Genomic DNA, 15,675 nt, shown 5'->3' with positions numbered 1-15,675 from the left:
GACTCTGCCCACTCCCCGCCCCCAGGCTGTCAGCTCCCCTTGGCAGGAAGCCAACCCCAAAGGTCCACAAAAGTCACTCTCTGGCCCATGGCTCATGCAAATGCCCTCTGGACCATTGGTGGGAGACACCAGGGGCCCTTCTGCAGGTGGGTCTGTCTCATGCTGGCCACTGGCAAAGCCTGGCTGCCAGTGATCCAGGGAACCATGGAGAAGGCAGAGCTAAGGCAGCTGGAAGGAATTTCCATTTGTCTGTTCTTGCCAGGCCTGCTTCTGCTTTATTTCAGCAAGGGGCTCAGTGCCTCAGAAACGTCCTGCCAAACATTCTTGTTTTCAAAGGAGATGGTGAGTCCCTTACTTCCCAGCCAGATTTGTTTATTATAACTATGTCAGCACATCCCCCTCCTCCATTCACTAGTCACCCCCTTTATGAGCCTCCTTTCTTTTAGGCTGTGTAAATGGCCTAGGAATGAAGGAAAATTCGTTTCTCTCTGATGTCACACTGAGCTGGAGACATCTGTGCTGAGAGTTAGAGACCTGCACTGAAAGGTGGTTTTGAGACAGTTAGGGACCATGGGACCAAACGCCAAGTGAAAAACATTGTGCATCTAGAGCACTTTCTGTTGGCTGTTCTTATTAAACCGCGAGGCTTACAGAACAGAACCAGAGGACCCCAGCTCCAAAACGCACCAATGAGCTGCCTGAGTTGTCTGCCAATATTGACCAATAAGGACGAGACCTTCCAACCAATCAGGATGCGGTCCTTTGAGCCAATCAGAATAAGGTTCCTCCAACCAATCAGGACGAGGCTCCCCCCCCCCCCTTTTCATATTGGACCCTAGTGAGAACCTGAGCGGGAACGTTCTGTATGAAGGTAGGCTTTCCCTCGGTTTCCGGAGGCTAGCCTAACTCAAGTGCTTTGGTGTTGTGCCTGCCCTTAAGTTGAGCTGTAAGCTCTACAAACCCTTGCTTGTGCCTTTGGTTTTTGGGTCCCGCCTTGTACCTGTCGTTGTGGGCTCAAGAACAGTTTCTTTATTTGGTTTCCCCACTAGTTTGTTGTGTGGCATTGGTCACATTCCTCACCCTCTTTGAGCTTCATTTTCCACATCTGCGCCATAAATCAGTGGTGCTTCGAGTTTCAGCGATTCCTCAGAATTAGCTGATAAGGGGTTTGCTTTAAGATCTTATGAAGAAAGTGTACTGCTTTAAAAAAACAGATGAACATAAGGGAAGGGAAGCAAAAATAATATGAAAACGGAGGGGGACAAAACATAGGAGACTCTTAGATACAGAGAACAAACTGAGGGTTGCTGGAGGGGTTGTGGGTGTGGGAATGGGCTAAATGGGTAAGGGGCATTGAGGAAGATACTTGTAGGGGTGAGCACTGGGTTTTATACATAGGGGATGAGTCACTGGAATCTACTTCTGAAATCATTATTGCACTATATGCTAACTAACTTGGATGTAAATTATAAATAAATAAATAAATAAATAAATAAATAAGAAAAAAAAGTTTGAAAACTCCCGGACTAGATGACCTTACACCTGCATCAAGCAGTTGTCTGCTTTGGTTTCTGACTGAAGGCTTTTCTTAGGCTTGATCACAGCGAGGCCCCTGAGTCTGGCATGTGCTAGTGAATGCCTTACATTTGATAGTCATGCAATAGAAATTTCTTACTGGGGAATGAGGGACAAAAAAGCCTAGTGAACTGCTGGCTGGCCAGCCATATGTGTGTGTGTGTGTGTGTGTGTGTGTGTGTGTGTGTGTATACTAAGTTGGACTCACTTGTAAAATGGAGCTGTGCCAGTTTTCATGAGCTGGGGCTGTTGGATGGGGGCTTCTTAGGATGTAAAGTATTACCAATGTGAAAATGCACTCTGAGGGTCAAGTAATTGTGGTATTTTGGGTAAATGCACTATAAATACTGACATGAGAGAAAGGGATGGGGAGCATCTTACAGCAAAGGACTTGCTGTCCCAGGGCGGCCCCAAGTAGAGGCAAGAATTCAGTCCTTGTGCAGAGTTCACCTGCCTCCTGGATTTGCAGTTCATCTCTGTGCCTGCCTCTCCTCCTTCCCTTTCCAGGCCTCTGTCTTGTCCTACCAGGTAATGACGACAAAGCTCTCCCACACCCTGCTGTCACTTGACACAGCAAACCTGTAATGGGGGGAGGGACAGGAATTGTTTCCCCCATTTTACAGATGAGAAAATGGCCATAGAGATGAGGGGATTGAGCAAGGTGACAAAGCAAATTTTTGGCAGAATGGTGGAAGAATCCTGGCATCCTGATAACTTCAGGTAAGCCAGGACTCCTGCCAGCTGGGGAAATGGTTCTGAGAGGTGTGATGTGGCAATATGGAAAGATACCGTCTGAGCAAATCCACCCCCTTGAACCTGCTGTAACAGGCCATGGCATGGAAGGGTGGGGTGTGACTTCTCTTGGTCCCCTGGGGTTCTCTGAACACTTCCTAGGGGTCCTGAGCCAGGGCACTTTGAAAGACGGACAGAGGTTCCCAGCAGAGCCAGACCAGAGGCAGGGAAGACCCCGAAGCAGTGATTTCACCACCCATTTGTCCCCCCCACACACATGCACCTGGCAGTGAGCGAGGTTCTCGTCCATGCAGGTTGCCTGACATGGGAGCACTGTGTGGGAGGAAGGGATCTCTTTGCCAGCCAGCCCACAGGCTCTGAGAATCTCCCTTGAGCATCGCTGGCAGGTTCTTAGCTTCCTCTGCTATTTCTAAGACGAGCCCGGCACGTCCTCAAGGGACCCTGAGTAGGAATCAGGATTCTAGTCACATCTCCAGTGTCTGTAATCCCTCCTGCTTGAGCAGCACGTGGGAGTTTACAAAGCACATTCACACCAGAGGCCAGGGAGGCAGGCAGGGTAGACAGCAGATAGCACATTTATCCCCATTTTATGAACTGGATAAAACAGAGACTCAGGGAGGGACTTGTCTAAGCTCATGCATGACATTGGAGGACCCAGAACTAGAACTTGGGCTGCTGCTGTGTCAAGCTGAGGGCCTTGTGGTGGCAATTCCTGGCTTTGCCTCCAGGGCTTCCTACTCGGTTAAGACCACAACAGCCTCTCTGGCAGAGGCTAGAACAGATCCATCTTTATTTCTGGCATTTCCCATGACACGCTGCACCTTTTACAATCAGAAAAGGAGGAGCCTTGTTAGGGGACAAAAATCACATAACTGACTTTGGAAAGAAGCACTTTCCATGCCCTGTCCTAGTCCACACCAGCCCAGGGTAGTGGGAGTTAGGAGGCTTGGGCTTGGTGTCCATTCAACAGCTGACCCTTTGGGGGAGTTTTCTTTTTCAGTCCGTTTTTTCCCCTGTAAGATGGGATGAAGGACTAGAATCACTATTCTCAAACTTATATGAGGATTACCTGGGAAAGTTTGTACAAAACCCAAATCTTGGGGTTTCACCCTAGACCTAGTGTACCAGCTATGAGAATGGAGAAATCTGCGAGAACCCACACTGCTAACTCGTTCCCTGGGTAATTGTGAAGCCCACTGACGTCTGAGACCACAAGACTGGATGGTCCCAAGGGCCTTTCCTGCTCTGACATCCTATTATTTGAGGCATCAGGAAGTGTGCTAAGTGCACTCTGACTCTCCGTTTATTTCCTCCCATATTTTATTCTTTATAGTGGATTCAGGATCCGAGAAGTGGAAAATATCTTGAACAGATTACCAGAGTACAAACTCTTCAGGAAAAGTACAACGAATACGAGAAGGCCCAGGAGGGCCAGGACTTTCCCACGGGGCCATGAGCCAACTGTGGGTTCTCTGGGCCTCCACCTGTCAGAGTTTCCCAGGCCGCCAGTCTGGGGTGTATTAGGTGACCAACCCCGTGGGCATATCCCAACAATAGGATGATTTCTGTGATGTGGCCTTCACCCACAGATCTGTAGGAATTCTGATTCCATCCAAAGGCCCTGCTGGCTCAAAATGGCCACCTTCCCTCCCCAATTCTGAGGAGCCCATAACTTCCAGGCTGCCAAAGCAGTCCTGTCCACTTGTCTGCGTGCTTGGCATCCACACGCGTGGTTACATGGAGAAGCCAGATGTCACTGCCCTGCTGGCCCCCAACTGTACCAGTTGTGGTTATTGGCTGAAAACAACAGAAACTAATTCCGACTGACTTAAGCTGAAAGGGAGTTTATTCAGGGATAGTGGGAAGCACGAGACTCGCCAGGAAGGCTAGAGAGCCAGACTTGAAAAACAGGTAGAAACAAAGCTGGCTACCTCCCATAAAGACTTATCCCATGGGGAATTCTCCAAAACTAAAGAGGGGTTTTAGATACTGTGTACCCACAAAATGAAAAATTCTCTACTCATGCGTAGATGTAGCACCCTGAAAGATTGTGCACCCAGAGAAATGTTGGTGATGTCTCCTGTGGCTGCTACCAGTAATTGCATTTCCTCTTCTTCTGGCCAAGTTTCAAATCCTATGTGCATCCCTTCTGAGAAGGGATCGTCTCCTTTGCTCTACCCTATTTATTCTTCACAGTGCTATAATCATGTTTTTTATGCTCAACCAGTGGAGCTGCTAGCTTCTGACCTCTGATTCCAGATCAACCCTTGTCTCTCGACCCAAACACTCATGCATGAACACCCTATGCCATGTCTCTTTGGTCTGCCCCACTTTCCCGGAAGAAGGGCATTAGATCTCCAAAACCATCTACTAGGATCATACCTTTTTCTCCAATCACTTTTCTCCTTCATCCAGTCCATCATTAGTGTTGACTAGGTAACTACTATTGTCAGCAACTGTGCTGGGTGCTGAAGGATAGGATCATCTCTTTGCATGGAGCTTATAGGACAGGACACTACATATACATATATACATATATACTGTATGTATACATACATACAGTCAAAGAATCATACAATATCTTGTTACCGACTGTGGTAAATACTAGGGAGGGAAAGCTCACTAAAACCTTGAATGTGTTAGTAGGGAGAGCTGATCTGGTCTGGGATGCTTCCCTGGAAAGGTGACATTTGAGTTAAATTGTAAAGGATGAACAAGAGTTAGCCAGGGGAAGGGAAAGGAAGGAAGGGAGGAAAGGAGGAAGGAAGGGCATTCTAGGTTGAGGGAACAGTATGGGCAAGGATGCTGAGGCAGAATGAAGTGTTATCTCCTCCCAGAAGTCAAAGGAAGCAGGGTGGTTGGAGCGCCTGGTGCAAGAGGGAGAGTCATGCTGCCTGAGGCTGGGGAGGTAGGCATGGACCAGACCAACAAAACATTGGACCCATGTTATGGATTTTAGTTTTTACCAAAGGGCAACAAGGAACAGTTTTTAAAAAATGTAAGGAGGAGTTGGGGCCTACAGAGTGGAGAACAGATTGGAGACAATAAAAGTGGATGAGGGGGCCTGTGAGGATTCCGGTGGGAAATAATCGTGTCTTGGTCTACCGAGTGGTGGCTGTAGAATGGAGCAGAGAACAGATTCAGGACATACTTAGGAAGTGAATTGACAGTCCTTGGTGATAAGCAGGATATGGATTAGGGGTGTGTGTGAGAGGGAGATCATATGCCTAAGATGACTCCAAGGTTCGTGACTAATGCAACCAGGTAGATGGTGTCGGGGGAACACTTGTTCCCCACTCCTCACGTTTCCAAAAGGAGGGATGCTTATTAGAGTAACACTCCTGGGCTCTGTCCCAGTCGCTGGGCTAGTATGACTCAGCACCTTCTGGGTTTTCTAGTCCCCTCTGCTTGCCACAGACAGGTATAATCCAGTTTGTTCTCCAAGCCATGCAGTGAGCTTAGTGGGGCGGGCTCTGCCCTGGTGGTAGAAGCCTGAAGGCTGGGAAGCATGTTCAGTTTAGGGTGGCATAACCAGTTCAACCAGCCCCAAACCATGGTTCTGACCGGGAAATGGAGTCACTCTACCCCAAAGCCCCAACAATTAGAGGTGTATTTACTGAGGTAGGGAATACCGCAGGAGGAGTAGGTTTTGAGGGAGAGATCATAAATTCAACTTTGAGTCCCTTTCCTAGCCATTTTGGTTTCTTAACTTTGGCTGACATGTTCCACTAAATCTGTGCGCTTACCCGTGTGCCTCTTTTATCATCATCATCATCACCATCATCATCATCTTGGGACATTAACTATATGAAAACAAGAGTTTCTAAAATTTTCCTTTGCTGTGGTAGATCAGCCCGGACTTAAAATCTGAGCTAAGTCTGCTCAGAGAGGCGGTAAGCCTTCACCCCATCCTGGAGAATGATAGTAACAACTACTATGACTGAGCATTTAACACATGTCCTATAGTGTGCTAAGAAGATCTCATTTAATCTTCACGGTACCCTCTGGGAGAAGCACTTTTTTTTTATTCCCACCCTGCAGATGGAGAAACTGAGGCCCATCAAGGTTAAATGGCCAGAGTCGAGGCCATCTGGCTAATGAGAGATGAATCTGAGATTTCAAAGCTCTTGCTCTTAAACTGCTGACTAGAGGATGTACTGGAAGACTTTTAACCACCGTGTGAAAAGCACAACTGTTGTGCTCTCAGCTGAGGGATTCCTAGGACCCATTAGCGGCTGCTTTTCTCTCCCCATCCCCGCTGCTTCTGCAAACCTTTGAACTCAGAGCTGTCTTTTCCTCTCTCCAGGCGTTTTGCAGATGTCCCTCCCCTCCTCTAACGCAGAGACAACCTGTCTGGTAAAGCCTTGCAAATCCAACCAGAATCATCTGGAAGAGTTTAACAGGCAGGCAGGAAGGCCAACCTGCAGTTGAGTTAGCAGGGATTTTGCCTGAGGCCCTCACATCAACTGTGCAACATAATCACTGCCCGATGCAAAAAACAGGCAGCTCTGGAGCTGGCAATGAAATCACCTCACTGTGGATTGTCACTGGCTTGTCCTCATTTGCATCAGGATGTAAGGCTGCTGTGAAATTCAATCTCATATAGTTCTGCATCAGAAGCTGGGAGGACACATGGAGGCCCTCCCCACCCCAGCAAGCTGTCCCAAACCCCTTGTCCCGGGCCCCAGCCAGGCGCTTTGTGCTGACCAGCACCCCTGTGGTCTGAGCACCTGGAGGCAGTCCTATACCCTGTGCCTTTTAGGGTCTCTCCCAGGCCCCTGTGTAAAACCGTGAAAACTGGGGGCACCTGAGCGGCTCAGTTGGTTAAGCGACTGACTTTGGCTCAGGTCACGATCTCATGGTTCCTCAGTTTGAGCCCCACGTCGGGTTCTCTGCTGTCAGCACAGAGCCTGCTTCAGATCCTCTGTCCGCCCCCCCCCCCATCCCCTTTTGCGTGCACATGCGCCCATGCTCTCTCTCTCTCTCTCTCTCAAAATAAATAAACTTAAAAAGAAAACCATAACTGCCAACCCCATGGAGCCTTCATGAGAATAAGTGACTTACTGTATCTATAGGCTTTTGGCACACAGTGAGTGTTATAAAATGGGTGGCTGTCCTTGTCACCATCATCCTCATCATCAGGGCTTGGTTTCCCACCTTCGCTTTTTTAAAAAAAAATCAAAACCGAGTACCCTATGTAATATTATTTATTTGCTACTTCATTTAAATGAACTTTAAATAACCTCACTTTTGAAACATAGCATCCTCCTAAGCAACAGTATCCTTGAAACCACAGGTTTGGTGGTTTCAGTTTTATTTTTAAAGGCACATTACAGCAAATGTGTGCCCTTTGAGGTAAGTATGCTCCCCCCGTGGCCCTCAGTCACCTCGTGTGCGGCCAGTGGTCTTCTGGCCTTGTGTGGAGGAGCAGTGCTGTATGCAACCGCTGGCGCCTAGCTTGGTTTTCTGATACACGGAACAGGTGGGATGTGACGCTGATACTGCTTGCCAGCCTGTCGTCCTTCTGGGACATGTTGGTTGTGACCACACTTTGTAGAGTGCAATTCACTAGCTAAGTAGATGTCACCTAGAGGCCCTATCCCCGCTCCTTTTCACATTTGTAGAAGGCCTGTTGTCCTAAGCTTGCCCCACCCCCATCCCTCCTCTTGGAATTTGTTGGGCTGTCCTCCAGGGTATATGTGTCTTTTCACCTGTGTTTCCTTTTCTTAGGCTAGAACAGCTCCCCACCCCCGACCAAACCTATTTTCATCTTGTGCCTCCATTCTTATCCCTTCTTCTTATCTTGCCTCCTCTGAGGGTGGCAGGTCTGGCCCCAGGGTTCTGGAAGCAGAACTTCCAGGAATTTTCTCTTCGTTGACATGGGCCCTACTCTTGCTTGCTTGGCCACCTAACTCACAGGTCTGGAAACACCTTTTCTTTGGACCTTTCCAGCAGAGGCAGGTGTTTGAATTCTGCCTTTTCCTTCTGCATGATGACTCATTAGGCATTCCCTCAGACCTGGGCCTCTTCCCCTCTTTCCACATGGGCCAACAGGGTAAATCTCCATGAGAGGTCTCAGGGTGCCTTTAGCTCCGTGTAGAGAAGGCTGAGTCCCATGGGTGCTGTTCTGTGGACAGAGGAGAGGGTAGGAGTAACTTCTGGGCTGATGCCTGGGATGCTTTGCATTTCTCTGACCTGCCCTGCCCGACCAATACCCAGGGCTTCATAAATGTCCATTTAGAAAGTTCCACCCTGCTTGTACGGTGAGGTCCCTGTGACTGGCTGGTCCCCTTCAGACACAGGAAAAGTAGTGGAAGTTGGGTACTAGCTTTAGAAAACTGATGACAGTATGATTCCTTTTATTTTGTGACAGTTGGGGGAAAAATGCATATAAAACAAATCCAGAGCTTTTCCCTGAAGAGTGGAAGGGAAGAGCAGTTTTCACTTTTATAGTTTTATTCTTAGGCTATCTATATCATAGAGTCCAAAGAATGTACAAAACAGCCCTTTAAGTGTGAGTTGTATATTCTAAACTAGTCAAAGACAGTGAGGTTGAGGGTCAGAAGTAGCTCTTTCATTCCGGTGGGGTAATCCGTGGGCCCCCTCAGCCCTTGGTGCTTTGAGCGAGGCTGAGGTAGGCTGGGGAGTCCCTTCTATCTGGCCCCCTCTCCTTTCAGTACCCTTCCTCAAATCCTGCTCCTTCTTTCTTACCCCACTGCTGTCCCAGGTGCTGCCTGCATCCTCAGCATCTAACACGGGGCAGGCATTCGGCCGCCTTGGGTTCTGCTCTGCTTGGGCTGGGACCAGGGCGGAGGCTGGCAGCAGAAACAGGCGATGGGTTCTGTAAGGTGAGCTAAGCTTGCTCTTGGCCAAGCTGGCCGTATTGGTGTATCCCCTGTGTAGTGATGTGCTTCTGGAATCTCTGCTCTTTCTCCCTCTGTAGTTGGCCTAGCTTTGCTTTGTCAGGCCCCAGGACAAGGCAAGAGGGCGGGTGAGGTTTTGTCATGGTCTGAGTGTTTGTGTCCCCCCCACCCCAAATTCAGATGTTGAAATCCTTTAAAAAAATTTTTTTTTAATATTTATTTTTGAGAGAGAGAGTGAGAGAGAGAGAGAGAGAGAGAGAGTGGAGGAGGGGCAGAGGGAGAGGGAGACACAGAATCTGAAGCAGGTTCCAGGCTCTGAGCTGTCAGCACAGAGCCCGTTGTGGAGCTCGAACCCAGGAACCGTGAGATCATGACCTGAGCCAAAGTTGGACATTTAACTGACTGAGTCACCCAGGCACCCCTTTTTTCTTTTTCTTTTTAAATTCACATGTTGAAATCCTAACCCCCAAAGGGTATGCATTGGTACGTGGAGCTTTGGCACCTGATTAGATCCTGAGGGTGGAGCCTTCATGAATGGGAGTAGCACTCTTATAGGAGAGATCCCTCACCCCTTCTACCATGTATGGATTACCAGACCATGCTAGCACCCTGCTCTTGGATTTTGAGCCTCTGGAATGTGAGTAATAAATTTCTACAGCTTATAAGCCGTCCGCTCTGTGGTATTTTGTTATAGCAGCTTGAATGGACTAAGGGTTAGAGGGACATAAAACCCATTCTGCCCTGCACACATATTTAATTACTTGACCAGAACACTAAATTTTATTTTCCCATAGCATCTATTTAATTGCACTGGCAATTGTTATCTCTTAATAAGTGGGTTCATAAATAGTGGATCCACCTTATGGAATTCTGGAGAAAAGAGCTTCCAGAACAGTGCTATGGCCTACTTCCCACAAAATTAAACACGTTGAAGATGTCTGTGAGCATCAACCCTCATTATGACAGCTGCATCTGGTGGGATAGTTAGTAGGTGATGCAAGGACATTCATAACAGACATGATAACCACAATAAAATAATAGCTCTTATAATCAAAGTACAGCCTAAGTGCTGGGCCCCATGTTGGATAGTGAGGACTCATCCATAAACAAGATGTGAACTCTGTCCTCAGGGGCTCCGAGCCATTTTGACTCAGAAGTTTGAAATGACCCTTCATCTCTACTCTTCTCTGTCCACCAGCCCAAACTGACAGCTGTCAACATGCCGTCAGGTAGATTCTGGTATGACTGAGGGTCGGGCAGCCTCACCTTTTATTCCTTCACGATGTTCTGTTCTCAGATCTTGTGCACATGGTGTACGTCTGCGTGTCTTTTTACATTTTCATCCACACCAGTTTTGGTGGGTTTTTTTTTTGGCTTCTTAGCTAAATTCCCAAAGATGAGAAGGAAGCGTGTTTATTCATGGAAATCACATTGTGCGAGGATTTGCTCAGCCAAACACCTGGCTCAGATTTTGACAATGATGATGTTGATGTTGACAAAAGCCTGATAATTCAATAAGTATGTAATGCGTCCTATTTTTAAAAGAAAGCTTGGCTAGAGCCTCACTAAAACCGCAGACAATTCAGAAGAGGGTTCTTTAAGAAAATGGCAGAAGCAAAGAATTCGCAAGCCCACCAGGTGAGGAAACAGCACTCCTCAGGAAACTCACTCCAAAGGCAGTTTTGTCTGCCTTTGGCACTGTCCAGGTTCCCCCCCCTCTCCCCCCCCACCCCCCCACGGAATGGCACAATGTCCCTGTGGACCTCAGTCCATCTGCTTCTGTCTGCCAGGGCCCAGGGCCCATCAGTCCCTAAATGCTACCCTTCCTGCCTCCTGGGCAGGCTTGGGCCTCCTCTGTGAGTCATACTCACAGCAGTGGTGACCCACGCAGCTTCTCAGTGTGTGTCAGCACAACCTTCGTTATCAGCCTCAGTGTTCATCCAGTAGTTTCAGGATGAAACTGTAAGATACGATCCTACGCCTAATCGGAAGCTGTCCTGCAAAACCATAGTGTGGTTGAGGACGAGAGTTACTTCCAAAGCTAAAAGTAAAGCCAGACAAATACAATCCTGAGATATTCTGTTGTTCAAGCTGGATGCTTTGACATCAGCCTGCCAGAGGCCATAGTGACACCCTGGAAGTGCCAGGTGGAGGCTTCCTTGACTCCTTGTGTCCAGGGCTGATATCCAGCTGGTGTGCAGGGTACACAAGTCTTTCCCACGGGCTTCCATGTGCCCTCTCATCTCTGGAGGCTCCCAGGGAAGAAGCTAGAATGGCTCCCCCTTGGACAGAACGGGCAGCAGCCACACCGCATATTTAGAGATGGAAGTCTCTAGATCCATTTTTCATCACGAGACTTTCAGTGGCTCCACAACAACCTCTTAAGTTCGCCTGGTCACGTCTCTGTCTCTGGCCTGACACTCCAGTTGAACAGTGTAAGGAAAAGTGCTCTGTCAGCCCCTGTGTTTCTGTGCACCTGAAAGGTGTGCCCTCCTTGGCCGGGGAATTGGCTCATGGGAGCTGGGACTGGCTAGTGCAATATCTGGCACTTTCTCTGCAGATGTTGCAAATATAAGGCAAGGACCTTGAAACCAAAATTCTAGAAGGTATCAAGAAGAGACAAGTGTAGGAAAAAGAGAAAAGACAAGTGACCAAGACTGATGCATAAATACAGAATTGGCAAGAAGATGCTGGTTTCCCAGAGGAGATGGTTATTGCACTGATTCTTACCCCAAGCTGAAGGCCCACTACTGGATTGGGAGGACATCTGGGGTGTGTCCAATAACCTGGGTATCTTCTTTTCTCTTTGCTGGGTTTCAGCTTGAGAAACAGAGAAGAGGAAGGATGGTTGGTGCATAAGGCATGTGTGTGAGAGAGAAAGATGTGGATGTGAAAGGTAGGATCTCTCCAACTAACATCTGAGATTTGCCACCCACTGGAAAAACATTAGTGAGGCACTACCCTAGGCCACCTAATGCGGGGTCCTACACATCTGTGGGACAATTTCCATCTCACAGCTTCTTACCCACACATGTAATTTGTATTCTGAGCCAAGGAAGGGAAGGAGGTGGATGGACCTGGTGGGCCTGCAGGTGATCTGGACCAACAATCCGAAAGAGCTTGAGTTTGGTACTGTGGCTCAGACACCAGCAGTCTAGTCTGTCTTTCATCTGCTCCCTCTTGGATCCCCTGGACACGCTGGAAATAATCTCTGACAGTTTCCGGGTGGTTTTGCTGGCTGAAGTAGCTGAGAGAACAGAAGTTGGGAGAGCAAGAACCAGGCCACAGCAGACTGTTGGCCACAACGAGCCACAGTGTAGATTCTGCTCTCAGTGCAATTCAAGTTATCAGTTATCACTAACTCTTCCCTGTGGATTACCTGCTGACTGGCCTGCAACTTCACCAAACTGGTAGGAGCAGATGTTCTCATGTGATGAGAGCCTCACAGAGCACTGTTTGAACTGAGAGGATCACTGGGTATTGGGGCCAGAACTCCTTCATTTACAGATAAGGATACTGAGCCCCCAGGAGTAAAATATTAGTTAATTGGTTTACATTTCTGTTTCCACAGATTATGAGGTTCTCTAGGGTCAAGACTATGTTTTTGAAACCTCAAAGCCTAGCAGAGGGCTTGGTCGTTAGAGAATGCTCAGTAAATGTTTGTGAAAACGAGAAAGGAGGGAAGAAGGGAGGAAGGAAAGAGGACTTGTTCGAGGTCACACAGGTAGAAGGGGCAGAGCTCAGCCTCCCTATAGGCGTCTCCCTTGAGGCGTGCTAGCCACTGGGAGAGCCGCTCGTCCCCCTCTCAGCACTGCCCACTCAAATTGGTGCCCTCAGCAGGTCAGGCTGGCTCTCAATTGCCCACATAGTGTCTCTGATACCAGACCCCACGGCATCCACTCTTCCACAGCAGGGCCCAGGCAGAGTCCCCCGGTGTGTGATGTGAACAACATCAGAAGACCAAGCCTGCTTCCTGCCAACTCCCTTGCTAGGACTATGCCTGGGGCATCAACTTAGGCTAATGTCTGTGGCAGTGCAGGACTCGGGGCTGGAGCCTGAGAGCCAAGAGTGAGGTGCCCGGGGCGCCCCCAGGACACAGGCAGGATGAGCCTAGCAAGGCATCTATGCAAAGATATTCTGGAATTCCAGAATTCTGGAAAAATCTAATGAGGCAGGATCTCAGTTTCTGAGGTCCCAAGAGCAGAAGGGACCTTGCTCAAGCTCACCCACTCTCAGGGGCAGAGACAAATTAGAGGCAGGGTTGGTCTCTTCAGAGGAGGAAGAGGTAGGCTCAGAATGGAGAGGAAGAGAGGGAGCCGGAGCAACGGAGCAAGTCCCTGAGGAAATGTAGTACAGCGGCAGACTCTGTTAATAGGGCAGCAGCAGCCTCACCTAAGGCTGGGGAAGGGGAGTGGGCGTAAGGAGTGGGAAGATACCAAGGGAGGGAGCTGAGCCAGTCTGGATTGTCTGTGTGGTCTCAGTCTTGCTCCACTTTCTGCCTGCCCTGGAATCTACCTCGTCTCTGTCTTTGCACTGCCCCCACTTTGGGGGTGGAGAGGGCCCAGAGTTGGGAGTGACTCTCTTCTAAGCCACCCTCAACCTCAGGACCATGTTAGTGGTGTCACCTTCTGCACTGTCCAGTGAGCCCAAGCATTGCACGTTGGGATGGGGGTCTTGGGTAAAATCACTGAAGCCGGGAGGGCAGGTGGGCAGGAAAGTTGTTGGGCAGCTTCGAGATCACATGGAGGCCAGTGTTTTCCAAGCATTCTTTTAAGCAGTAGAATCCTTCACCAAAAGAAATGTTACCAAGAATGTACCAACCTGCTCAAAGCAGAGCTGCTGTGTCCTCTCAGCTTTCCTCTTATCCCAGGGTTAGTCCCCAGAAAATGAGTGGAGCTTCACAGCTGGACTAGTTCAACCTCCTTATCAGATGAGTAGGGAAACTGAGGCACAGAGAGCAAAAGGGACACACTCATTTGCTATGAGGAGCAGAGGCAGATAAGAATTGAGGTCTGTCTCCTCTCCCCAGCATGGGCTTCTGCTAGTAGAACTGACATCCGCCAGGATGTCCACCAGACTGGAGAGATCTTCAGCCAGGCTAAGGAATGTGGGTTCCACAAGATGGGGAGCCATCGAATGCACTTAGGCAATGGCTTTCTTTGTGGCATTCTAGTTTGACAGCCCAGCTAGGATTGTGATCTCCCAATGTCTCCATCCCTTGATCGAGAAGGCCAGCATATCTGAGAAATATCTGAGAAATAGCTCCAACAACGCAGGGTCAAAGAAACTTGGGGATGGTGGTTTTGGCTAAAGAAAGATAGATGGCATTTTGGTTAAGTTTTGGTAAATAGATGAATTGTCAATGAATAGGTTCAATGGAAGAATCAGTGCTTCCTTAAACTGCAGGAGAAATTGTGCCCATTCATTCGTTGGCCTAGTAATATGGCTTTAATTAACTCAACAATAATTTTATTTTTTTAAATTTTTTAATGCTTATTTTTGAGAGAGAGCGCACGCGTGCATGAGCGGGGGAGGGGCACAGAGAGAGAAGACAGAGACAGTGACAGAATCTGAAGCAGGCTCCAGGCTCTGAGCTGTCAGCACAGAGCCCCTTGCAGGGCTCGAACTCATGAAACACAAGATCATGACCTGAGCTGAACTCGGACGCTTAACCAACTGAGCCACCCAGGTGCCCCTCAACAATAATTTTAAAAGCCCCATCTTGAGCTCACAAGTAATGCAGAGAACTAATAAGTATCTTCCGAAGCCAGAAAAGATCTTTTGCTTCTGTCTTCCCTGCGGGCTTGTCTTGGCCATGCCTCCTTGTGGTAGGCCTCCACCAGATTTTAGGACAAGTCTTAGTTTCCGTTACCTCGTGGCCAAGGGACCTGGAGTGAGGTGAAGCATCTAAACTGGGCAGCACATGCATTTCTTCTGATCCTTTTTATTTTCTTCTTCTTCTTCTTCTTCTTCTTCTTCTTCTTCTTCTTCTTCTTCCTCCTCTTCCTCTTCCTCCTCCTCCTCTTCTTCTTCTTCTTCTTCTTCTTCTTCTTCTTCTTCTTCTTCTTCTTCTCCTTCTTCTCCTTCTCCCCCTTCTCCTCCTCCTCCTCCTTCTCCGCCCCCTCCTCCTCCTCCTTCTTCTTCTTCTTCTTTTTTATATGACCAAGCTGAGAAATGCTTGTCAGAGAAAATCACTCACTTCCTGAGGTCTTAGAGACAAACTACCCCTCCACAGTCACCCAGGAGAACTGCTCTCTCAAGTCCTGAACTCTGTCCCCACCCCATACGTTATATGCTACATGCACGGAGTACTTTACAGTTTATAAAGCGCTTTTAAGTGTGTTCTCTCATTTGAGACTCACAAAAGTGCCTGAGGCAGACCAGGCAGGTTATTGTCTTGATTTTAGAGATGGTGAAAGCAAAGGTCAGAGAAGCAAGGACACTTGCTCAGGATGGTGTCACTAGTGAGCATTTATTCAACAAA

General features: G+C 48.4%; 1 long non-coding RNA gene across 2 annotated transcripts in view; it reads left to right on the top strand.

The window, feature by feature from the left end:
• Positions 1 to 776: 776 nt before the first annotated feature.
• LOC132683553 (uncharacterized) overlaps positions 777 to 15,675 on the top strand; it is a 122,397-nt gene continuing 107,498 nt past the window's right edge. For both annotated transcript variants that reach the window (XR_009612289.3, XR_009612288.3), the window contains exon 1: positions 777 to 871. This is a non-coding gene — a long non-coding RNA (uncharacterized LOC132683553). The remainder of the gene's footprint in view (positions 872 to 15,675) is intronic.

The sequence above is a fragment of the Panthera onca genome, chromosome C2 (genome assembly GCF_046562875.1).
Source record: "Panthera onca isolate mPanOnc1 chromosome C2, mPanOnc1 haplotype 2, whole genome shotgun sequence".
In the NCBI taxonomy this organism is placed as follows: domain Eukaryota; kingdom Metazoa; phylum Chordata; class Mammalia; order Carnivora; family Felidae; genus Panthera; species Panthera onca.
Note: the sequence above shows the minus strand (reverse complement) of the source record. Positions and strands in the feature narration are given on the sequence as shown.